This window comes from Eubalaena glacialis, chromosome 5, assembly GCF_028564815.1.
Source record: "Eubalaena glacialis isolate mEubGla1 chromosome 5, mEubGla1.1.hap2.+ XY, whole genome shotgun sequence".
NCBI lineage: Eukaryota > Metazoa > Chordata > Mammalia > Artiodactyla > Balaenidae > Eubalaena > Eubalaena glacialis.
In genome coordinates, this window is record NC_083720.1 from 75,180,277 (window position 1) to 75,205,183 (window position 24,907).

At 43.3% G+C, this 24,907-nt stretch overlaps 1 protein-coding gene and 1 long non-coding RNA gene across 2 annotated transcripts in view; one reads left to right on the plus strand and one right to left on the minus strand.

Moving 5' to 3' along the window:
* SCFD2 (sec1 family domain containing 2) overlaps window positions 1–24,907 on the minus strand; it is a 410,854-nt gene that overhangs the window by 73,767 nt on the left and 312,180 nt on the right. The window lies entirely within an intron of this gene.
* On the plus strand, window positions 13,947–16,071 carry LOC133092153 (uncharacterized). Its single transcript, XR_009701029.1, has 3 exons — window positions 13,947–13,999; window positions 15,320–15,537; window positions 15,617–16,071. It is a non-coding gene; the product is annotated as an uncharacterized LOC133092153 (long non-coding RNA).

The following is a 24,907-nucleotide window of genomic DNA, read 5'->3' on the forward strand; positions in this document are numbered from 1 at the left end:
GTCCTGGGACAGTGAAACCAGGGCCCACACTGCCCTTTCTGTCTTTTGTCTCTTCTCCTCTTTGATGATCGGCTGAACTCTCCTGCAGACTGGCATCTTCCATGAAGCGTGAGATGTGGCTGCCGGCAGCTGTCATGAGCCCATCTCCCCAGCTTCACGGCTAGGAAGGGAAACTCTTCATTTCAATTAGTAAAGTCCTAGGCAAGAAATCCAACTGGCCCAGTTCTGTGGCCAATAAGGAGAGGTACTGTGATAGACAACCCCCAATAAAATCAAAGAGAGGACGAGGAAGAGCAGTTCTTCACATAAGACTCCCAGATGGAAGACCGGTGAGGGGCAGGCAAAACTACAGATGGCCACCAAAGGATCTTGTAGTCTTGGGCTGTCAGGCCTCTGCAGTACTGAGGGCAGCTGCCCCAGGTTGTCCAAGGGGGAAACGACAAAGGGGACAGAGTTGCTGAAATCCTAGCAAAATTGGATCGGAGGTCAACATGAAATACTTCTTTTCATAACCCAGGTCTTCGATGTTCTGGGGAACTCACACAGCCTGGGAGACTAAAGTCACATAAGGGAGGAGAGCAAGTAGATTAGAGGTACTCCATAATTCCAGAAACCATTCTGAGCTTCAAATGCAAATATTGCCCTTCCAGAGGAGTGGGATGCAACCATCATATGCCAGGAGGGTTGGAAAATGGGAGGGACCCAGTCTGGGCTGAACACCTCCACCTGGGCGGTACAGAAGCCACTACGACAGCCAGCCTGGGAAGCACACACCTGGGTCCATGTACGCTGGGTGTGTGAGTCTGCTGACATAAATAACCCTGGCGCACCATGTACACATCAGATGAACACGAAAGCTGCAACATCTGGAGAACTGTCACCATCTGCCACTCGGAGAGGAACACTGAAAGAATCAGCAGGATAGGAGCAGTATGGGGTCTGAGTTTAAAAAAAAAAATGTTGGCAGCTGCCGCCAGCTCTCCGTTGCTGAAAACAGCAGCGATCTTCCTGACGTGGCAGGTTACGGGCTCTCACAAATCCCAGCTGACCCCTCACAAAGGCTGGGGTCCACATACCAAGCGGCTCCAATGGGCATCGCTCACCAAGCACATTTACGAGCTTTTGTTCCCATCTCTTCCGTAGCCTCACAATGGCAGGCGCACACCAGGTCCCACAACAAGAAAGAGAGAGGTGGCTTGTGGAGATCTCAGCAGACGCATTCTCCTTGTGCCTGACTCCTTTGGCCCGCTCATCATCTGATTTTATCCACAGAGATGAGACTTACACTTAGTGCTGGGGTTTTTTTTTTTTCTTCTTTTCTTTCTTTCTATTTTTTTTTTTTTTGTTTTTTTGTTTGGCCGAGCACGCGGCTTGTGGGATCTTAGTTCCCCCACCAGGGATCAAACCTGGGCCCCCTGCAGTGGAAGCGTGGAGTCCTAACCACTGGACCACCAGGGAAGTCCCTGAGTGCTGGTTTAGATGAAACCCCAAACCCGGGAGAGGGATGTGCTCACATCAGACCAAGGTGATGCTTATATTTTCATGTGTTAATATAAATCTAAGTTAAGCAGCCCGAGCAGGACTCAGCCAGGGCTGTTTTTTATTAACTGGCTGGTCATTCCTGTTTTTAAAAGAGAGGACCATTAAACCCGACAGACGGCCCCCTTGTGTAGTTGAACAGTAAACGTGATTGTTAGGATCCCAGTTGCCATCTCCAGGCTCTCCTTGGAACACAAGTTCTTTGTACATGAGAAATAGAGTCAGACACAAAGGAAAAAAGGTTCATTTTCTCCTACTGCATCAAGAGTGTTCCTTTAGACTGAAAGGGCTATTTTGCTCCCCAAGGTGGGAAGGAAAAACAATGACACTCTGAGTGCAGTGAGAAAATACGCCCCTGCATAAGCATTTGATCCCGGTCTGCATTACAAGGTTATGAACTTGTGCTCACATATTAAAATCTGCCCGGGCTGTGAGGCCCTTGTTGATACTATGAGGAAGGTACTATGAGTTTGTTTATTTCTGTTCAGGAAGGGAATTAACTGGGCTCTTATCCCAGCTTTGTCTGGGACCAGGTACATTTCTCACTTATTGATTGAGGGAGGGAAGGCGCTGGACAAGGGGTTTGCTGCGGTGTCTTTTAGCACTAACCTTCTATAAGGTGGTGACTTTTTTTCATGTGCTAGAGAGGTTCTCATTACTGACATTTCTTAGCGTTTCACTCCCACCCTCAACAACCGACTTTTGTCTGCTTACCATCTGATCCAACATCTCCATGTCTACGACAGACTGCCTTGCTCACAGCCACCACAGGACAAAGGAAAAGCTCCCATATGGGTGGCCTTAACTTGGGGACAGTGGAGTCCCATGTCAGTCACCCACTGCCGAAACTGAGGAAGGGGGTCTGTGCCCAGCTCTGGAGAACTTTTCTTCCTCCCCAGGGACACTTTGCCAGTCCATCCCGAATGGCCCTGGTACCTTTTGGCAAGCTCTACAGGCAAACAGAGTTCAATCAGGGAAGTAATTTGCCAAAAATAATAACAATAAGATGATAATAATACTTAAGCATTAACTGGAACCTATTATGTATTAGGCATGCAAAGTGCAAAGGGCTTTACGTATACTATCATATGTAATCCTCCCAATAACCCTTGGAAATAGAGAACACTATTACTCCTGCTTTAAGGAATAAGGAATTGAGGCTTATAGAGGTAAAGCCTATTTTGGCAGTGTGATGCCCAACAGGTCACTTCAGAACTACTGGATGAAGTGTCTTCCTGCCTAAAAGCAGGAGGTTGGCCTGGGTCAGTATTTCCCAAAGTGTGGTCTGTGACCCATTCTCCCCAGTCACCAGGGATGCTTGTTGAAATGCAGACTCCCGGATCACCCCAGATCTACCAGATTGGAATCCCTGGGGTGAAGCCCAGGAATCTGTCTGTTTAACAAGAACCCCAGGTGATTCTTAAGCATATTAAAGTCTGAGAAACCAAGGTATATGATGCCCAAATCTCACCCAGATCTATTATGATGGCCTGTGGTTTCCTTTTCTTAGAGACTCTTCAAGAATGCAAGCTTTCCTCTTTCATCAGACCCAAAGTTAACCCCCAAATATCCTGCACATCTTCTTTAGATCAGCTGTATACAACACAAGACCTTGTTTCATTTGTAGGACACAGGCAAGTTCTTTATCCTTTAAAATGTTTAAACCATACGAAACAAATCCCTCGCATTTAGAAGGAATGCAAAAACAAGATGACATGACCTTAGCCAAAAGAATTTTCTTAACGTTAATTTACAAGTAGAAGTCAACAAACATATGGAACTAGTTACTGAGAAAAGGGTCACTGGATCAGAGAACACTGACAATGAGAGAGAAAGAGAGAGAGAGAGAGAGAAGGAAGGAGGGAAGGAGAGAGAGGGAGGAGGTATTTCTAAATCAAAACACACACACACTCAGATCATACACATAGAAGAAAACAGGTAAAATTAGGCTGTAAGGGAAGAGTATGAGAGCAAATAGGCCTTCTTTTCATTGAGAACAAGTGGCTCTTGTCACCATTGGCCATGGTCTTGAGTTTTCCTCCTAATTTATTTCCTTATTTCCCCTAAAAATGTCCCTCTTACTTTTTGTCTTCATTCTTTGCTCTAATTTGCCTTTTGGTCTTTATTTTTGTCCTTTCCTGTTGAAACCGAGGTCAGAGTGACAAAATAGTCTGCACTCAGTGCACCTTGTAATGTCATCATCTTACTGCCCGTCATGGAAGGATGCAAAATCCTCTTAGCCGAGGCCTCAACCCTGGCTACCAAGATGGCCAAATGTCTGCATCAATCATGCGGCCACCAGGCTCAGCAGCTGCCCGCTGCTACGTTTCTATGGAGATGCACATCTGCTTTCTCCATGCACCTCATCCCTCTTTCTGACACACACACATGCATGCTAATATTAGCCAACATCTCCACCACAACAAAAATTTATTATGCGTCAATTGTGCAAAGCACAGTCCTAGGTGCAATGAGAAAAATCAAGAAGTAAAGATGCATTAGATCTTCAGTGGTCTCCCCGTTCAAGGACCTTAGCACCTAGTTGTAGAGACACTGAATGCTCCAGAAAGCAAGTACAGTAGGAATTCAGGGGTCATAGAGAGTAGGCTGCTTACAAAACAGCCTCCTGGGGGAAGTGAGACCTGGGTTGGGTTTTGGAGAAGCCGAGGAGAGCTGGCAGAGCATGTGGGGTAGAGGGGATGTCTGCAGTTTCCCGTCCCACACCTTTTGATAACAGTGCCCTGATTTTCCTTAAACTCACCCTTAGCTCTGTGATTCAGGTGGGCCTGTACCTGACCTTGTTCCCCAAAGCACCCTAACCACCTGGCCACTGCGAGGGTTCAGAATGTGTGCCTGATCCAGACCAGTCCAATGAGACTGGATCCTGAGACCTTTGCAGGAACCATGGGTAGAGAGAAGCTGCCCTGCTCAGAGGACATAATCCTGGAGCTACTGGTGGCCATTTTACTACTACATGGAGGGGGCTGACCAACACAGAGGGAGGAAGAACCAAGACGGAGATCTTTGTCCTGAGGACAAAGGTTGAGGAAACCAGCTCTAGCCTTGGACCATTTACTTCATGTGAGTTGGCTCTGTTTTTGCTTTATTTATTTATTTTTTTAAACAACAGCTCCTGTTTTTTATTTTATTTTTATTTTTATTTTATTTTTATTTATTTATTTTATTTATGGCTGTGTTGGGTCTTCGTTTCTGTGCGAGGGCTTTCTCTAGTTGCGGCAAGTGGGGGCCACTCTTCATCGCGGTGTGCGGGTCTCTCACTATCGCGGGCTCTCTTGTTGCGGAGCACAGGCTCCAGACGCGCAGGCTCAGCAATTGTGGCTCACGGGCCTAGTCGCTCCGCGGCATGTGGGATCCTCCCAGACCAGGGCTCGAACCCGTGTCCCCTACATTGGCAGGCAGATTCTCAACCACTGCGCCACCAGGGAAGCCCTGTTTTTGCTTTTTAAAGCTAGTTTGGCTGATCAGCTTTTGTCACTGTAGGCGTAAATGTCTAAGAGTGTTCATGGAAGAGTGGGAAGACGAGCCTCACTGGTTGATGTTGGTGAAAGGACAGCTGGAAGGATAAACTGGGGCCAGACTTGGCAGGAGATGAGAGGGAAGGCATCATTGCACAGCTAGGGAGTAAGAACTTTATGTCCTATAGACAGGAGGAGCCACGATGACCTCTGAGAAAGGGAATACCGATAAAAGAGGAAATGTTTTAGTAGGGGGTCAGGCATGGGGTAGGAGGTGGAACAAGATGAATTCTCTGGTTTCTTCCAACCTTGAGACTGTGCGGTAGATGGTAGTAGCTGGTGATAGTCTGCATCATGGCTCCAAGGGGTAGGACTGGAATCAGTGACATTCACAGGCAGTTATTGACAGGCTGGAGGTGATACCACAGTGGCAGTGGTGGGGATGAGGAGGGGAGGCGTAGAATGACACTGGAACAGTACTAGTCACGTTGATGACTAGCTGTGGGAGGCAAAGGAAGGAGAAGGCAGGTGGTAGTGAGTGTCTGCTCCTCTGAGTCGGGAGGATGATGCTTCCACTGATGGAAAGCAGAGGTGGAGCTGGTTTGAAAGGGGGGAGTACTTCTCCCCCCTGAGACTTAAGGGGCAGCGTTGGAAGGAGTGGGACGGGAGCTCAAGGGACCATGGCGGTCCCTTAACCTCTCTGTATAGGGCTGGACAAGATGGCCTCTGAGGTCACGGCCAAGTCTACAGCTCCCTGATCCCAGGAGGGAGGACAGGGCTGCAAATGCAGATTTGGTAGTGAGGGAAATTCCCAGTTCTTAGTGGCCTCAGAGGGGCCGTAGCATAAGCTCCAACCCAAAGCAGGAATCTCCTTTCCAGAAATGATAACAGATGGCCATTCAACCCGAACAATTTTTACTCCTGGCACCTTATAAACTCTTAAGGCCATCAAGAGTTTGCCACCAGGTAGCTTTAACACAAACGATTCCTTTCATTGAGCTAAATGGACTTCCCTCTAAATTCAGTCCACAGGTTGTACTATTTCCTCCTGAAGATGACACAGTTAAGAAGAGCATAGCTGGGCGGGACAGTGGTATGGCAGAGGTAATTTTCCTTGGCCACACTCTTCAAAAGTGGCTGTCCTCTCATCTATTTTTAAAGTAATATGTTATAATGACAGTTGTGTTAAGACTGTGATGTAAACAGTTTAGGGGAAACAGAAAGACCATGAGCTGGAGTACGAAAGCAGACGACAGTTGTATATTCTTGCCTCACCCTCCCCACTCTTTAATCAGCGGTAGGAAACCTGCCTCATCCCCAGGCTGGCTTCCCAGATGATGATGGAATTTGGCTGTCTCTGAAACAAAGTCTAATCCTTTTTACCCAGAAAAGCCTATCCAATATTTTACTCTCACGGTCAGTGTGAATCTTTCTTTCCCAAATTAATTATCTCCACAGATGACACAGCTTAAAATTCTGAGCTTGGATGAGATCCTAAAAGGAGAGAGACTAGGAGAAGGGCCAAGGCCTCAAGTTCACGTAAAAGTGAGTTGTTTATATACAAGCTCATTGATTTCCTTCTTTCTCCTCCTCCAGAACGACACACACACATATTGGCTTTGCTTAAACAAACATGGGTTTGACCAAGTTTAAATCTTCACAAGTGCTCCATTGGCTACTAAAGCATTTTAATTACCCTCTATTAAAAAGAACAAATGTATTTTCCTAAGTTTGCAAATTATTATCAGAAATGCCCTAGTCACTAATCAAGAACAAAAATTACAAGTGCGATTACTATTGGGATCATATGGGTTCATCAGCTTTCTGATGGAAAAAAGAAACTATTTTACTTTATCATCATTATTTTTGCTGTTGTCGTTTTCTTCTGATGCAACACGAGGTCAGAGGAGCAGAATGAACAGTTGGGGTCACTTGCCCTCCCGCTTTAAAAACGTTTACATGTACTTGATTCTTCTGCACTAAGAATTTGCTGGAAGGTCCTTGAACTGCCGTCCCTTCCCCATTTCTTGGAGCCAGGTTCTAAAAGGCACCCTATCTTCCTGAGAGCACCCATGACCTTGACTTGACATTTTGTTTTTGTGATTCCCTCCCCCAACATTCTTGACCGTAAATGGAACTACTTCCGACATAAGTTTCAAAGGTAGAGTTATCAACTCAACTGTGTTCAAAAGTGTCTCCATCGAAAGAATTCAAATTCTCTCTCTTCTAGCCACAATTATCTATTTGGTTTCTTCAGGAAGAGGGGAAAAGAAGTCCTCCGAGACAGGACTCGCTTCCGTAAACCTGACGGGCAGCAGTGTGTGTTTCTCCGTCAGCCTTAGTTCCGCTCTCCACAAGACATGCGATTGATAAGAACAGAGGTGGTGGGAGGAGAAAATGTTGCTCTCTGATTTCATAAATTGGACAAGACAAGAAGCCATAACTATGGAACTGTAAAGTTCCATGTTTAAGACCTTGACTGACTCACCTCGACTACTTTGATTTTATGTTAGATCTCATTTAAGTTATGTGTGGAAGTTACAAGGTAGGTTAGCTGTGTAAATGTTTGAAATCAAATTTGAAAAATCAGAGGTGCTTCTCTCACCCCAGTTGTTTAAAAATGCATGAGTATATGATTTCTGTAATTGCTTACTGCATAAGAAGCAATCCCTGTGAATTTCTCGTTTTGCCAGCTCTTTAAATAAAATACATACGTTCCCTGGGAAACAAACAAAACAAAACAAAACAAAAAAAAATAAAGTTGCGTTTTGTGTAGTTATCTGAATGGTTAATCAAATACATGGAACTCAAAAGATGCATAAGAAGAATCACACATGGGAGTGAAGGATTAGTCATACATTTGTCCTTCCCAAAATACATTATGTTCTTGTTATTAACTGGGAGAAAAAGTAATACAAAGGTTTTATTGAATTATTCCCATTGAAAAGCTCAACGATGGATTAATGAAAACCAGCACATCTTTCCCTAAAGCAAACCACTTAGCAATGTTCTGGGCACCAATTTTAGAAATGGAAACCTTCCAGGCTGTAATGTTCCAAGACTTTTCAGTTAATTAGTGCAGAGAAATTATTTTTATCTCTGCATCATGTGAAGATTCAAAAAATAGGTCAGGGATTTTTTTCTTCCTATTGTTAGTTGTTTAAGTTCTGGACTGGTTGAAGGCACAAGCAGTTAGCAGAAGGGTAAAGTTGTACGTATCACCAGATCAGATCTGATCCAGCATTAAGTCATTAGTACTGACTACTAATTGCTTTAGCCAACAGGCCCAAATTTTTCAAAATATTAAAGAGAGACATTTTACTATACTAAGAGGAGCCTCACCCTTTCCTAAAACCAGTGTCTTTGCCAGTGTCCCCTGAAGCTTCCTGGTTATCTCCATCCACGTTCCCAGGCACATTCTGTAAGAGTTGCAAGTGAGTGGCTGGAGTTTTCATTTCATTAAATGGATGGCTAAACAATATTGGTTTGCAGTGTGGAGACAATATACTCAAGTACTATAATCCACCTGTGAGTGGATTTGCAATATGATTATAAACAGAATATTGACCTCGGGGGATTTGGGGGGTGGGTCACAGAAAAATGGACTCAGAGTCAGAAGGGATCCTTGAATTTTTTACTCCCATTCCCATCCAATGTAGTCGTTTGTCCAGCCTTTACCTGAGTGCTTCTAATTATGGGCCAGCATGAAATAGGATGGGCTAAGATAAGCATTTTAAATAAAATATCACCATTTTAACTAAGTCTGGAATTTAGAAAACTGTATCAGTTTAGATCCCATCCCACAATGGAAAAAGCCTCACAGAAGCTGCGAATAGTTACAAAGATGACATTAACTACATGATTCTTGACCTCAAAGGCAGAATATATGGTGGAAAATATTAATAGATACATTAAAAAAATAAAACAAAACGAAAAACTTCCCATAGTAACCCAAACTGCACACAGATACACACACTCACACACACACAAACACACATACACATGCTGATGCTACTTATTCCATGCTGTAACCATTCATTCAAAAAGCATTTCTTGACCACCTACTATGTGCAACACCATCATGGCCAGTGGAGGCTGAGCTGGTGAATATTAAGTTTCATGCTAATCTTTCCAGACCATTTTTGCATTCTGGTGCATGTCTTTCCTTTTCTGGGAGCTGCATTGAAAGTATCCCAATAAATGAAGTGGAGTGGACTATGAAAGCTCAAAAATATGAGGAGTCTAGTATTGACGTTTCTCATAGCATATTAACTGATTTTGAAACATTTCTTCACTTATGGCATAGACTGTATTTGCTGATCTCCTACCTCAGCCCAGGGCCCTTGGTCCCTCTTGCAGCCCCACCCTAATGTCCACTTTCCTGCAGCTGCTGAGGGCATGTTCCCCTTATTCCACTCCTGTCACAGTAGGCCCACATCCTTTCCCCCTCATTCTGCCCACACTGTGACATGTGATCCTGCATCCCTCACAGCTTCCTCACCCTCTTCCCGTGCGGATTGGTCAGAATCTGTGCGTGCCCAACTTTTACAGCACTGTGCAGATATTCAAAACAATGCCCACCCTACTGACATTTTGGCACCTAGCGGGGGAGGAGCAGGGCATACATTCTGTAAAAAGGGCTGTGCTGTGCCCACATCTGCTCTCCAATGCCTCCTCCAGGACCTCCTCTGTAGCCAGGATGTCTGGCTTGATCAGCGCTTTAGGCAAACTCCTCACTGCCGTATATGATTTGATTTCATTTGGTTTAACAGTTGTTATGGAAGGAGCTTAGAAACTCACAATTCGTTCATGTGGTTAGAAGATCATAGTCTGATTCCTTCCTCTATCACTTGTTACTCAAATGATTTGAGTCTAGTTTCTTCATATAATACTCTATGGTAATACTACTACTAGCTATTATGAGAATTAAAATGACATGGGCAGACATGACAAATATAGAACTTCATAGGTGCTAAATATGTGTTGAACTTAGATCTGATTCATAAAGACTTCCTAGGGACTTTTAGGGACAAGAATTTAAAATGATAAATCTTACTGTAAAATGACATCTGATTTACAGTATCAACACTTTACAGTTCAGCCCTGACTTGCTTAGGTGCTCAGATCTACTTGGACCCACCAGACTACGGGGACTCTGGGGCCAGGGCCTCCTGCCCCGCTCTATACCATTCTGTCCATTCCTAATTGTCGGCTTTCTGTTTTGCTTTAAGGAAATGTCCAAGGATTCAGGGTTAGTAATCTTCCCTCTTTGGAATTTGAAATGCCCTTGACTGACAGTATGTGTGTTTTTATGATTTTCTCCTATACACATGTAAGGTGGGCCTGGGGTGAGCATGAAGCCACTTTGAGGACCTGAATCCTTTCCCAGTCAGTGTCAATGGTCATCTGTTCCCCTGCTGCTGAGACCAACCTCCTGGTTCCTGAAGTCCCTTTCCTCCTTACATGTTACTTCCTAAGCCATATGTACAATCTCTGTTTTCAGACTCCTAATGATTTCTCCAGCTCTCTCAACTATCCCTCACTCTAGCCAAAGCAGCTTTTCATCTGGTTTTTCCCATTTTCTAGAGCTATTTAAAAAAAAATAAACTTTATTTTGTAGAACAGTTTTAGATTTACAAAAAAATTGTGAAGATAGTACAGATATTTCTCAAATACCCCTGAACCTAGTTTCCCCTATTATTGACATCTTATACTAGTATGATACATTTGTTACTATCAATGAACCAAAATTGATACATTATTATAACTAAAGTCATACTGTATACAAATTTCCTTAGTTTTTAAACAAATTGTGGTAAAATATACATAACATTGACCATTTTAACCATTTTTAAGTGTACCATTAAGTGGCATTCAGTGCATTCACATTATTGTACAACCATCACCACCATCCATCTCCAGAACTCTTTCGTCTTGCAAAACTGAAACTCTGTGCCCATGAGACAATAAATCACCATTCTCTCCTACTCCCAGCCCCTGGCAACTACCATTCTACTTTCTGTCTCTATGAATTTGACTGGACTAGGTATGCCAAATAAGTGGAATCATCCAGTATTTCTCCTCTTGTGACTGCTTTACTTCACTTGGCATAATGTCTTCAAGGTTTATCTATGTTGTGCATCCTCAGCATCTTCAACCAACTTCAAAAAGGTGTGTTCTTGCATATTCTGAGTCTTTCTACCATGGCTTCACTCTACTTTCTAACTGATTCTCCACTCTCGAGTTGGCCCTAGTGAGCCCTAGCTTGCCTCTATTTCTGGGACCTATCCTAAATCCCATTTAGCATCTGGGATCCAAGAACCCCTCACAGCAACTAACATTTTAAAAGCACTTGCTATGTGGCTCCTTGTTCTAAACAATATACACATATTATAAAATATGTATAATATTATATACATATAACACACATATATGATATATATAATAACAAGAAACACATACTATCTTGTTTAAACTTCACAACACCCCTGTGACGTAAGTACTATTATTAATCCCATTTTACAGATTAGGAAAGTCAAGCATAGGGAGATTAAGTAACATGCCAAAGGAATACTGTTAACAAGTGGTAGCCCCAGAACTAGAAGCTAGGCAGCCCTATATATCCTGAAATATCTCCTAGTTCCTGTAAGTCCTGGCTTTCCTTTCATGGGGGAGGCAGTTCAGTTCTCTGTGCTTCTTATATGTCCACAAATGGACACATTTCCTCATTAAACTACAGATGTTGCTGATTCCTCTTGGACTCCCTCTCCATTGCCCTATTTGCCAGTTTGGGCCTGGTGGTACGTGTTTTCCTGAGCCTGGTCTGAGCTTATGAGGCCCCTTTGCTCCAACTCTGTGGACCACCTGGGCTCTGGAGCCTACGCCTCATGCCCTGCTCTGTACAATTCTAATTTTACAACTAGATTCTGCCCCTTCACCTTCCCTATCTCACCCCCATGGGTGCTGAGTTGCTTCCCAGTTCCAATATAACTTCAGGCAGATCCTCTCACTCATTAGTCTTTCAGTTAAATGTAATTATTCCACTACAGGCCAGGTGGCTCAGGTGCCCCATTAACATTTCACTTTGTAATCTGGAAGACTGGCCATACAACATAATTCAATTCAAAAGCCACAGTGGTTCTCTGACCTGGATTAATAGAGGCAGTTTTATCACTGGGCAATGCCACTGCCTTCACAGAGACAGCACAACGTTTAGTGTATCCTCACTTCATTTCTAAAGTCACTTCTGTCTCATTTGGACACGACCACTGTGCTAGGTGCTGCGCTCGGGCCGAGCGTCCAGGCTGCTGCCATGCGGCTGTGCGAGGCTGCAGCAGGGAGGAGTGAGGTGCTTAGGACAGAAGTAGCGTTGAAACGGAGCAAATCAGAACGCGCTGGCGCACTGGCTCACACTGCTGAGCCGGGCTCTGTTAGCGTCTGACCTTCCAGCCTGCGGCCACAGGGCAGACAGGTGATCAGAAGTGCGTGTATGGGCGTGAGTGAGTGAGACAGAGAGAGAGAGAGAGAGAGAGTGTGAGAGATCTCATACAGGGGCAGCCAAACGTTGCTTGGTGATGGTTCCAAAAAACACATTCAAATATATGCTCTAAAATCCTATATAAACTCATTGCTTTCGGCATGAGTATTCACCAGTAGGAAAACAGTTTAGTAAATTACAGTTCGTGGTAGACTATAACGCAGTTGTGGAACAGTTAAGGGCTGTTTTCAAATATCCCATCTTTCATCCTTCCAGGTAGGTACACAGTAAATGTACAAGCCCACCTCCCCTGAAGTTGGCTTGGCTGTGTGTCACTTTGGCTGGCAGAAAGGAGCTGAGGTAATGGGTGTTACTTCCAGGCAGAGTTTTAAGAGCCTGTTTGTGATGTCCTGTTTCTCCTTCCCCTGCCTCAGTGATCTTGGAAGTGCGCACCACGATGGGGCCCAATCCCTCGGGTCTGCGCCTCTGTGACTGTGACCAGTACAGCCTGCTTGCTGGCCTGAGTCAGAGATGCACAGTGAGTGGGATGTGAATTTGAGTTGTGTTAAACTCCTGAGATCTGGGGGATGTGTTATTGGAGTTACCATATTGACTTATATGAGCTGCAAGTACATTATGGAAAACATTAATAGTTTGAGCCTGGGCTGGAAGACAACATGCAAAAATGAAAATCATTGTTAGTTTTTCTAAAAAGGGCAGGTTTCTTTAATATGGTTACATTTTTTTTTCACTTATGAAAATGTTTTAGAAGGATATAAAAAAACAACTGGTTGATTCTAAGATTCTATTCTTGTATAAATTTGGATTTAGAGTAGAAGGCTTTATAAAAGAAAGCGCTGGGAATAAATTTCAGCTCTTCTGCCAAAGGGTGCTACTGTATTTAAATGAAGCAATGCATACCCAGCAGCTTTAACAAACAATTGCCCATTGCATTTCGCTTTTCTTCTAGAGTCAAGTAGAAAATTATTTCCTCCTTCAAAGTCACAGGAAATTGTTGCTCCCCTCCCCGCAGCTTGCACTTTAATCAGAAGTATAATCTCCAAATACAGATCTCTCTCCCAGGGCTTCACCTGCTCCTGAAATACTGAAGAGTCTGGTGGAGGGGAAGGGTGGCTGCAGGACGAAGTGCAAAGCTTGAGGAACGATAGAGAAAGTGGGTTCAGTAAAGTTGGACCGCTCACAGACCCTGGCATCAAAGGAGCTCACATTCCTAGGGAGCCAAACACCTGTGACGTGTGACAACCTGCCCCTCCCCCGAGGCGTGGATTGGCGTGACTTGGGCCAATGGCAGGTGTGGGAGCTCCACTCACAGTGAGGGAGCCCAGCTAACCCCCAGCACCTACCGCTCGTCACAGCTGTATCATTTGCACCCATCGTTTGCTGCAGCATTGAGAAAGATTGGAGCAGAGGTTTTGGCATTCACTCTGGGGACAGGCAGCCTGGATCTGAATCCTCATCCCACTTCTTACTAGCTGGGTCATCTTGGGTGAGTTACTTAACCTCTCTGTACTTCAGTTTTCTCTTCTTAAAAAGGGGAATAAAAGAAACGAAATTGAGTTATTTGTAGTGAGGTGGATGGACCTAGAGTCTGTCATACAGAGTGAAGTAAGTCAGAAAGAGAAAAACAAATACCGTATGCTAACACATATATATGGAATCAAAAAAAAAAGAAAAAAAGAAAAAAATGGTTCTGAAGAACCTAGGGGCAAGACGGGAATAAAGACAAAAGACACAGACCTACTAGAGAATGGACTTGAGGATATGGGGAGGGGGAAGGGTAAGCTGTGACAAAGTGAGAGAGTGGCATGGACATACATACACTACCAAATATAAAATAGATAGCTAGTGGGAAACAACCGCCTAGCACAGGGAGATCAGCTCAGTGCTTTGTGACCACCTAGAGGGGTGGGATAGGGAGGGTGGGAGGGAGATGCAAGAGGGAGGAGACATGAGGATATATGTATGCGTATAGCTGATTTACTTTGTTATACAGCAGAACTTAACACACCATTGTAAAGCAATTATACTCCAATAAAGATGTTAAAAAAAAAGGGGGGGGGAATAATAATAGTGCTTACCTTGAAGGTTGCTGGAGGACTGAGTCATATACGTACAGCTCTCAGCTTAGAGCCTCACACACAGTGAGCACCGTGTCAGTCACTGCTGTAATTACTCTTACTCAAGTCACTGTAACTCCCTTGTGGCGGCAGCTCTTACTTCCAACCATAGCCCCACAGGAGAGTTACTTCCTTGCACTGATGCTGGGAGCAGAGAGAAGCATAAGGATTGTGCATAACTGACAATTCTTAGAAGAAATTCAAATATATGGGTTCAATATTTACAGCATCATTAAGTTTCTAAGGGACCACTTACACTTGACTGCACTTTACGGGAGAAACTGTGTGCTACTACAGCATCATTTATGAACCTGAACATTGGCTAAGGGCTTAGGACTAGTTCCTAAGAACATTAAGGAGGGGTCTACCATATTCTTCCCTAAGGTAGAAGGTCGGCAGTCACACCCTTTCCCCCTTCACGAGGCTGAGGGAGACTGTCAATAGAGTATTGTCAGATAATGACTGGAACGGTGTCTGGGGGTGGGGCTGCTGCCTTTGGATCTACTGAGCTCAAGGAGCCAGACCACAGGCCAGAAGAAAGATACAGGCATCTGGCAAGGAAGGACTAGCAAAGTAGGCATTTGTTCTCTTCTAGATTATTCCATGCTGTTAAAGATGGAAGGATCTGAGGCAGACACTTTGTTCAGGAATAAAGACTATATGACTGGCTAGTTTCTCTTGTGTTTTAGCTACTGGGAGAATGAACATATAATAAAGAGGGAAATTGATATAGAAGAGCTGGTAGACCTGTACAACCGTGCTCAGTATTTAGGCTTGTGAGTGAGAAACACCGAGGCCCGCACGATCCCTTCAATGAATTCTCATCGCCTAAGAAGGAGAAACAGACCGTCTATGGCAAGTGAGAAAAGGCCCTTGCAAGGTTTTTTGATGTGAAACCTGGATTCAGGTATGAGATGGAAAGGGGGTTTGATTTAAAAGATTCAGGGTGGTTTCTTTACTTCTTTATTTTCTGCCATGCCCAACAGAATTAAGCGCCACTGAACAGAGATGGACACAGAATAGCCGGTTTTGTTCACTGCTAGATCTCCAGTCCTTAGAGCAGGCTTGGCATGTGGAAAGTGCTCAAAAATGACTCGTAGAGAGAACGGAAGAGCGACAGGAGTGTTGTGGAGAGGGCAGCAGGGGAGAGCAAGTGGTCATCACACCTGAGGAAGAACTGGATCACGAGCCCCGATGCCAACAGCACCAACACGGAAGTTTATTCTAGAAGTTGCGAAGAGTCGGGGCTGAGCACCACTGAAAGTCACCCCCCAGAGCAGGGGAGTGGACTCACGGCCCGCACAGAAGCCCACTGGGCGCCCGGCCACCCCCCTGCCTGGCACCCGTTCCTGCTCGCAGATGGCCTGTAGGCATTTCTAACAAACACTCTAATCAGCGTCTGTAAATCTGAGCCCAACCTTCTCACGTATAAAATGGAAGTAATGGATCTTTCATTGTAGTTGGGAGGATTAAATACAGTAATATGTGTAAATGATGTAGCACAGCACTTATATGTGATTAGGGCTCAACAAATGCTAGTCGTCGTCGTTATTATTATTACTGTATCAAATTGTACAGATGGTTTATTTCTTTAAGGTTTGTTTTTAGATTTATTTCCTAATTATTGGATGTTTACTATGATTAGTTGGGGTTTTTTTGTTTTGTTTTTTAAAAATTTTATGGAAGTATAGCTGATTTACAATGTTGTGTTAATTTCTGCTGTACAGCAAAGTGGTTCAGTTATACATATATATTCTTTTTCATATTCTTTTCCATTATGATTTGTCACAGGATATTGATTATATTTCCCTGTGCTATACAGTAGGACATTGTTGTTTTACGATTAGTTGTTTTGAAAATTAAAAGGGTTTATTTTGCTTTAAAACAAACAAAGAAAGGAAGGAGCAGTGGATAAAGGATAAGCAGGGTGACATCAATCTCAGGTAAAGTGTGTGCTTTACAGAATGGACCCTGGAATGTGATCAAGGCATCGACAGCTCTGGTTCTGGTCCCTTAGGAGTGAAGCTACACTTCAAATATGGCCTATTTGTTAAGCAACACACTTAGGATAAAGCAGGGGCAAAAATAAAACCCCCCTTCCCCCTGAAAGTGTTTCAGCTAATGTGAGCTATTAAATTAACTCACAAGTAAGGTAAAATATAAGGTAAAATATGAAAGATATTTTGGGACTCAATAGGGGCTGAGGAAGTCACCCTGCAGCCCTCCACCTGCCCACTCCTGGGGATGCAGATGTCTCCCAAAATCCCAAACCAATGGGTATGAATGAAATACCAGGGTTGCAGACTTGCCAGGGGCTGAGGGAGTGACACAACATTTTTCTGTCTTTTCTATTTTCAGGATATTCTGAGGTTGTCTTTACAAAAGGATACACATACAGAATTTTTTTCTCCGCAGTCGTTAAAACTTTATATTCTCTTGCCCTGTGATGAGGTACTTTAAACATACACTAACAAGATGAAAACCCTTCCCACGACTACTAGGAGACTTCATTTGTATGCACCACATTTCACTTACAAGACGCCTTGGGTGATTGAGATCATTAATTCAGAAATAACAGGGTCAGTCTTGCCAGACCGAAAATGGCTATAATGAAAATCAAAACAGGATTCTGCCGTTCGTCCTGGCACTGACCCTCACTGGGGTATGTTATTAAGAACACAGTCAATCGCAGTTATGATGACACTCCTAAGAGGAAAAGACACACTAAAGTAAAAAAAAGATCACTAATCTAAAACCGTGTTTATTTTCTGTTTGGAAAGAAGTTAGAGACACATATTCAGAAACATACAGTCATCCGAGTTGATTCGCTTTCCCCACGTCTCCACTCAGCTCACCTACTCAGGCCAGAAACCTGGCAGTTGATCAAGTCTGCTGCCACTGCTTTACCGTCCTGACCCACTCAGTCCCTAGTTCCTAAGTACCTATCGCAGACCCTTCTTCTCTGCTCCCCCCATTTACGTTTTCATCATTTCTGGATCACTTCCTGTCTCGTTCCTCTGAGAGCTGTTGTGCGGCCTGGGTCCAAGGGGCACTTACACACCGACTACAAAGTGAATGGTGCCCCCCGGGGTTGGCAACACCCCAGCCTCCCTTCACCCTGCCCTCTTAGACACCTTTTAACATGCAAATATGGTTATGCTGTTTCATTTCTTAAAATCTTAAAAATTAATTATAATGATGATGTTGAAGATGATAATAATGGCAGGTACATACCACGTACACGGCACCATGCTAAATATTTCACATGTTCTAACCTTAGTTCTCACAGCAACCCAATTATTCCCATTGTACAGATTATTCCCACTTTACAGAGGATGGAGGGAGGTTCAGAGGTGTTGGGTAACTTGCCAGGGTCAGAGAGTTTTATCCTTTTATCTTGGAGGCAGAGTAACAGTGGTTCATAGCAGGGCTGAAGAGATGGCGGACGTGGGCTGGAATCTTAGCTCTGTAGGATTACATGAGTTATTTCATGGAAAGTGGCAGTTAGCGATTAGTATTTCAGGATACAGTCAAACTTTAGGGAGAGCATACGGGTCATACCAGGCCCTTCACAACATGATGCCTGCCTCTCTTTCCAGCTTTATCTCTGGCCACAGACCCTCTGGAACCCCAGCCATTCCCCCAAAGGACACAGCTATTGCACTCCTGTTGGTTTGCATACCCGACTCCCTTTCCTGCAATGTTGTTTTCTTCTTTGACAGGTAAATACTATTCATCCATCACACTTTGCCTCATCCCTCCACGCTGAGATAAGCACTGTTGCCCCAGAGACCACAGCACCTTCCTTTATTTTTTCACCGGATCTCTGACATCATTTATTTGCGTCTGGGTCTGCCTGCTGGACTGCGAACCCTTTGAGTGCTGGGCCCAGGACCTACTTATTGCAGCCTGGTACTTGGTAGGTGCCTGGCATCTAGGAGGTACTCAACAAAGTTTGCAGAACTGGATTGAATTGGCGTGGGGTTGGCTCGGTTAATAAACAAACATATTTCAAGAATTCACCTTCATTTTCTGTGGTAGACTGGTTTAGGAACATCTGCTATAGGCGACGGAAGAAAGGAAATTTGGCTCAGAATTCTGGTTTGGGTGTCTGACAATCTGAAATTGGAAGCCTGACAACACCGTCCTACTGATGAGAACAGGATAAACCTTGAAAATACACTTTTAATACAGGATGGTTGGAATGCCAATTTAGCTAGGCACCCGCATGTGACTGGTGCGTTCAGATAGAGCCTAGGGAGAGAGCAGTAAATTTACTTTCTAAGGATTAAGTCTCCTGCCCTGCTGTAATTTTAGACTTTCAGGCTTCTCATATGGTATAAACATCCCTCTATTAATTGAAAACAGTGCTGGTTAACATTTACATCTCAATTTCAAAGCATTTTGTATTCCTGTACTATCCTTGGAAAATATGTTCCGATGGACACGTGGCTAATCTCTCCTATACCTCAGGATCAGTGCTTGGTAGAAGGGTATTAAAAGATAAATTCAAGAGAACTTGTCTTATCAAAGGAAATCGGAAGATCACTGCTGGAAAACAACCAAGCTCCCTCTTTTCAGAGGAGAAAACCAGGGCCCAGAAGATTGAGTGGCTTCCCCAAATCACATAGCCTTTGAGGAGAGGCAGCATCACGTGCGAAGGTCCTGAGTCAGAAAGAACTTGGAGTGGGGGCAGCGTAAGCCTGGAGAGCTGGTCAGGGCTTGGTGGGCAGCTGTTAGGGGTTTGCTTTGCATTCCCAGCTCAGTGGGCAGAAGCCGAACGGTTTCACTCAGGAGAATGCCAGGATCCAATCCATGTTTTCAAATATAAAGACCACATTGCTGCTGGGAGGAGAAAGGGCAGCTGGAGGCTCTGGCAGTGGTGCAGGTGTGAGGTGATGGCGGCCCAGGTGGGGATGTGACAGTGGAGTGGAAAGAAGGGAATGGATTTGAGGTATATTTTAGAATTAGAATCCAGAGGACTTGCTGTTGCAGGAGGTAAGGAAGAGGGAGGGTCAAGGATGATTCTTATGTTTCTGGCTTGGGTGGACGCAGGGACCATTTACGAGATGGGAAGAAACACCGGCAAGGAACCAAGAATTCAGTGGTGGACGTGTGGTCAAGTGAGGCTTGAAATGGAAACAGCACAATAGATGTGGACTGCTCCGTGTCTGGCAAGAGTAAGCGTGGTGGCAGTGATGTTGGTTTTTGTTTGTTTGTTTGTTTGTTTGTTTTTACCACTGCTGCATTCACTGCCACCCCAGTGGGGTTACCAAGGCCAAAGGGAAATATCAGAATTATCGTGTAGTTTCTACAAAGGCTAGTTTGACTACATAGTGAGTGGCAAACACATTTATTGGTAAATTGATGGAAATGTCCTGAATGTTCCATATAAATTGGCATTCACCGAAATGACACTGATTCTGATGACACTCCTATATGCTTAGTCTGAGGTCTGCTTTAGATTATAGGTATTAATGATAATGGAGCTTGTACAGAATTTGTTACTGAATATTTCCACTCCTCCAAAGTAAACAGCTTTAATTCTAATAAACAGCTGATCAGTATATATACTGGTATTCCTATTCCAATATACATTAGGTGCAGACAAATACTGTTTGATTCCACGTATACAAGGTACCTAGAATAGTCAAGTTCAGAGAGTCAGAAAGTACACTGGTAGATGCCAGGGGCCGGGGGCTGGGGAGCTTGGGAGGGGAAATGGGGAGTTAGCATTTAAAGGGGACAGAGTTTCAGCTTAGGAAGGTGAAAAATTCGGGAGACGGATGATGGTGCGTGCTGCACAACAATGTGAATGTACTTAAGCCACTGAACTGTACACTTCAATATGGTTAAAATAGTATGTTTTATATTACGTGACTTTTACCACAATAAAAAAAAAATTTAAAAAATACTCACATTCCTGTTTGATAGCTTACTGTTTGGATGTTATTTAGCCATTCTCTAAAAATGGATACATTTACGATATAGTTCAAAAGTGTCTTTCCCTGTCAGTAGAAACCGAACATCATTTTAGGAGAACATGCCCTTATTCTGTTTTCCAGCATCTTGATTTTTGGCCAGCTATAGTCTCTGATACTCTTCTACTGCTCTCTACTGTTCAAAATTATTCAGCAACCAGCTAAGCTTGCACACATAGCAATCTACTGGGGAAGAAGTAACTTTACTCTCTGCATTTCATCCTAATTTATTTTAGGGAGATTTACATGACAGAAATATTCAAAATAATGATTCATGAGGGACAACAAATATTTTTCAGAAAATCCATTTTCAAAGAGTTCCATTGGGTACTATTTATGATCGTTATTCCCTACTCTCTCTTAGAGAAGGTATTTTTATTGAGTTCTAGTGTGAACTACTTGATCCCTTGCTTTATTAGAAAGGCTGTTGACAATGTAATGGTTCCTCCTACGCAAGGTATTGTTCAATGCCTTTAGCATAAGACCTGGATGACTGCTAGACAAGAGTCTACAAAAGTTCACAAGTAAAGGAACAAAAGGGCATGATAACTCTGCCTAGCCACTTAAGGACACTAAATCCTATAAAACCAAATTCAAATGTTCAATATATACATTTGTCATTTTCCATGCCTATAGAATTGGTTTTAAAGGTAGATATGACTAATGCCGCAGTGCCTCAGGGATTTGCAATAAGTAATATTTATGACTCTTCTTTTGGATTAAATTGTTCTAAAGGGGGAAAAAAGCCATATTTTAAAGCAGCCAAAATAATTTAAAAACAATAGTTGCATGGGTATATGTGCATGAAAATATTCAAAGGAGATGTATTTACTTTAGCTTAGTGGAGACATCTCAAATTTCAAGATCCAATTTAAACATAGGTTGCTTGAACAACCTACGTTTTCCAGACAATTGCTATTTTTCTTTATCCACAGAATAAAGTGTCCTGTAGAGGATCTGTTCTCAGTTCCAGGACCTGAGGGCTCAGTTACTACAGTCCTTTCAATGTGTGGATTCTAATGCACAAAACCCATCCAGATCATGAAAATGGTGACCTCTGCTGGGAAAATCAAGAGGAACCTCTCCTTTTCTCCGGTTTGGTTCCATTACCTGGAACATGGAAAAAGAAACATTCACATTTGCTTGGGGATAAACCTCACATCCTAGACTGGCAGTAAACAGGTGCTCGTTAAGACTGATGCTCTATCTGATCTCATCTACCCTGAAGAATTTAAATTTAGGCTGTTTTGTTGGACATCTATTTTCCTAAGAGAAAGCTCACTCCAAATAATGACCCCACATAGCTTTTTGACTGAGTACATAGGGTTATCAGTTTGCCACTCCTCTGCAGAGCAGCAGGGGTGACTTGTGTCATGAAGGACGGCATCGGTGGAATCATGGACCTTTCAAAAAGCATGTCTCAGGCCCACTCACCGTTGCCTTTGCTGGGTTCCCAAACAGGAAGCCAGTGAAACAAGTTGTAATTATGACACCAGTTGGTGAGTTATGCCAAAGGTACTTTTTGTAAAACTCTAACTTTGGGAGAGGCAGGGGCTGTGTTGGATGTATTCATATTGAAAGGAAAGGGAGGAACATGTATAATGTGAAAATCACGGACATAAGTTGGAGAGTTTTTAGTGTTGGCTTCTAAGAGCACCTTTCTGTGCTGCTCTATAAAATAATGACTTCAACGCTGAGTCACAAAGCCACCACTGTCCAGGGTGTCCTGCAAACAGCGCTGTGAGGATCCAACCCACTTTTAATTCTTATCAGGGAAACAAAAGAGCCAAAAGCTGATTGACACTGGAATCGAATGCTTTCCAACGGGACTAGACTCATAGGAGAGTCTGCAACTTACGAAGGATTAAGTTGCTCTGAAACCAGGGTCCTTTGGGGGCATCTGTGACCCAAGAGTGATCATTATATGATAGAAAGAATTGCTTGTAAGCTGTGAATCCTCAACAGGTCTAAGTAGGTCTTCTGGTTGAGTCATCAGCGACAAACCTTAGGTCAGCAGAGGCCTGAGACTGTCTGTGATCCTGATACAGCAGGAGAGGGGCACTCAGAGCCGTGCGCAACGTGTAAGCTTAGGTACCAAGGACTTATCTGGAGTCCTCTTTTCCTCATGAGCCATCTTAGACTCCCCAAAATCGCTCTAATGAAATGCAACTGGATTTCGTATCCTTCCCAATCATGTGGAAGGTGGGAAAAATGATGCTGCTTACTTGCCTACACCTTTTATGAGCTAAAGTGTGAAGGAACTATCAAAACCTTCTGAAATTTATTAAGCTGAAATCTGTCACCAGTAACACATTTATAGCTTTTAAAAAAAGCTATGGGGAATTTTCAGTAGGGCATGGGTATTTAAAGGCACAACTCACTCATTTAATTGGGAGCCATACAGCTAAGCCTCAGACAAGTTAAGTTTTAAAATTTCTCTTGAGGTTTTAAGAGTATTGATGATAAATACTTCTTAATATTGTTCGACTGTGTGACTGCTCCCAGGCAGTAGAGGTAATTCTCACCCTACTCCTACCCAGCTCTAGCGAACTGGGCATGATATTCGGCATGTGTTTGTGAAAACATATGAACATGTTCAGCATTATTCCACAGAGTACAGTTTTAGGATCTTTCTACTGCAGCAAAGTCATTTCGGTTATTTCCAATAAATATTTATTTCATTTGGCACAGTGCTTAGCTCCATATTTTATTAATTAGCCTTATGTTTCATCCTAATAGAAGCCTTTCAAGTTACTGAGGATCCCAAATGCATTTATAATAAAATGCTAATATCATCTCCGTGACTGGGGATTTTGGCGCTGATAAATCTGAGGGTGTTTTGAAGCGGTGTCTAGTGAAAATCCTAGCAGAATTTTACAAAACTGTGGCAGTTTTATTCGATTAAAAAAATCACACCCCCAAAGGTGTCTGGAAAACTTCCTTTAGAAGATTTCAAAATGCCAGATGCAAATATTTTTGCATTAAAAAAAACCAGTTCAGGATCACAAACATCAAATGTTTATGATTTTAGAAGACCCACGTATCTGTCTGGAATTCTGGGTCAGAGTTGGCAGGTTAGTGTCAAGTTAGGTTTTAAAAAGTTTCTCCAAATATGTAACAGATGACACTCTGCAATTTCAGCTATGTTCACGTATTCTAGAACAAAGCCCTAAACACACTCGGGAATTTCCAATCAGATCAGACAAACACCAGAGAGAGCGGGTTGGGACTGGCTTTTTATCAAACGATCGCCAAGAAATAATTTCTCATTAGACAATGAGCGGGCAGAAGGGGTGTACAATTCCTCTCAGTACCCTGCTTTTGCTCTTGTCCCTGCCTGACATCAGGGAGGAGCATAGGAAAGCGGGCTCGGTCTAACCGCCTCCCTCGGATTTGGAGGGTGTCTGAGGCTGGAGGCTGGACCTCCAGCCTGGAGCTGTCTCCTCCCTCCACAGCTGCCCCTCTTTGTATCCTGGAGGAGGTTCTATCTTTCCCTCTCCCTTTCCCTCCTCTGGGCAATTTACGAGGGAATAGTACAAAGTTTTCTTAAAGTTGCCGACCACATGTAAGGTTTTTCAACTTCTTGTACTTACTACTTTCTGTATCAAGGGAAAGTTTGATGATTAGAATCGAGCTCTGCAATTCTGTGGCTAATAATGAGTTCCAGCATGACTCTCTGAGTTCGTGGTATGAGCTAATAAGTTTCTCTCAGCAACCACTGTGCGATGGGTACTTCAGGGAATGCAAAGGTAAGCGGTTGCCATTCCTCATCTCAGGAAGCTTAGGATCTAGTCGTGGGATGATAAAAGTAAAATTTAAGTTTTAAAATTTCTAAACTACAAGGCAGAATTCAGTATTAGTGATGAGAGGGGTAAAAAAATGTCTGAACCAAATGAAATTGCCAACATTTGAACATTTTTCTAGTCTAACAAAGTCAGAATTTCCCATGGCTCAACCCAATACTTTGTGAGAATTTAGAGCTTGATACATAGTGCTTTGTAACTTGGTTGCAAACTCAATAGTTTGAAAGGATTTTAAAATGAATGATTATGTATCACTCCCTTTCTCCCTTCATTGCTTCATGATTTGTTTTTCTAAAACAGAGATGAGCAAACTCATTTTCAAATGGCCATCCCTTTCTTCACAAGCCTTCCTCCTCAAGACAGCACTGGAAGATCCTGCTCTCCTTTTCCTAACCCTCACATCAAAGGAACTGCAGGTGATCTCCAGGGATATGGCTGTCTCAAAAGCCCCCACCAAAGTGCATGTAAGAGAAAGAGCAGGTTGAGACCAGAC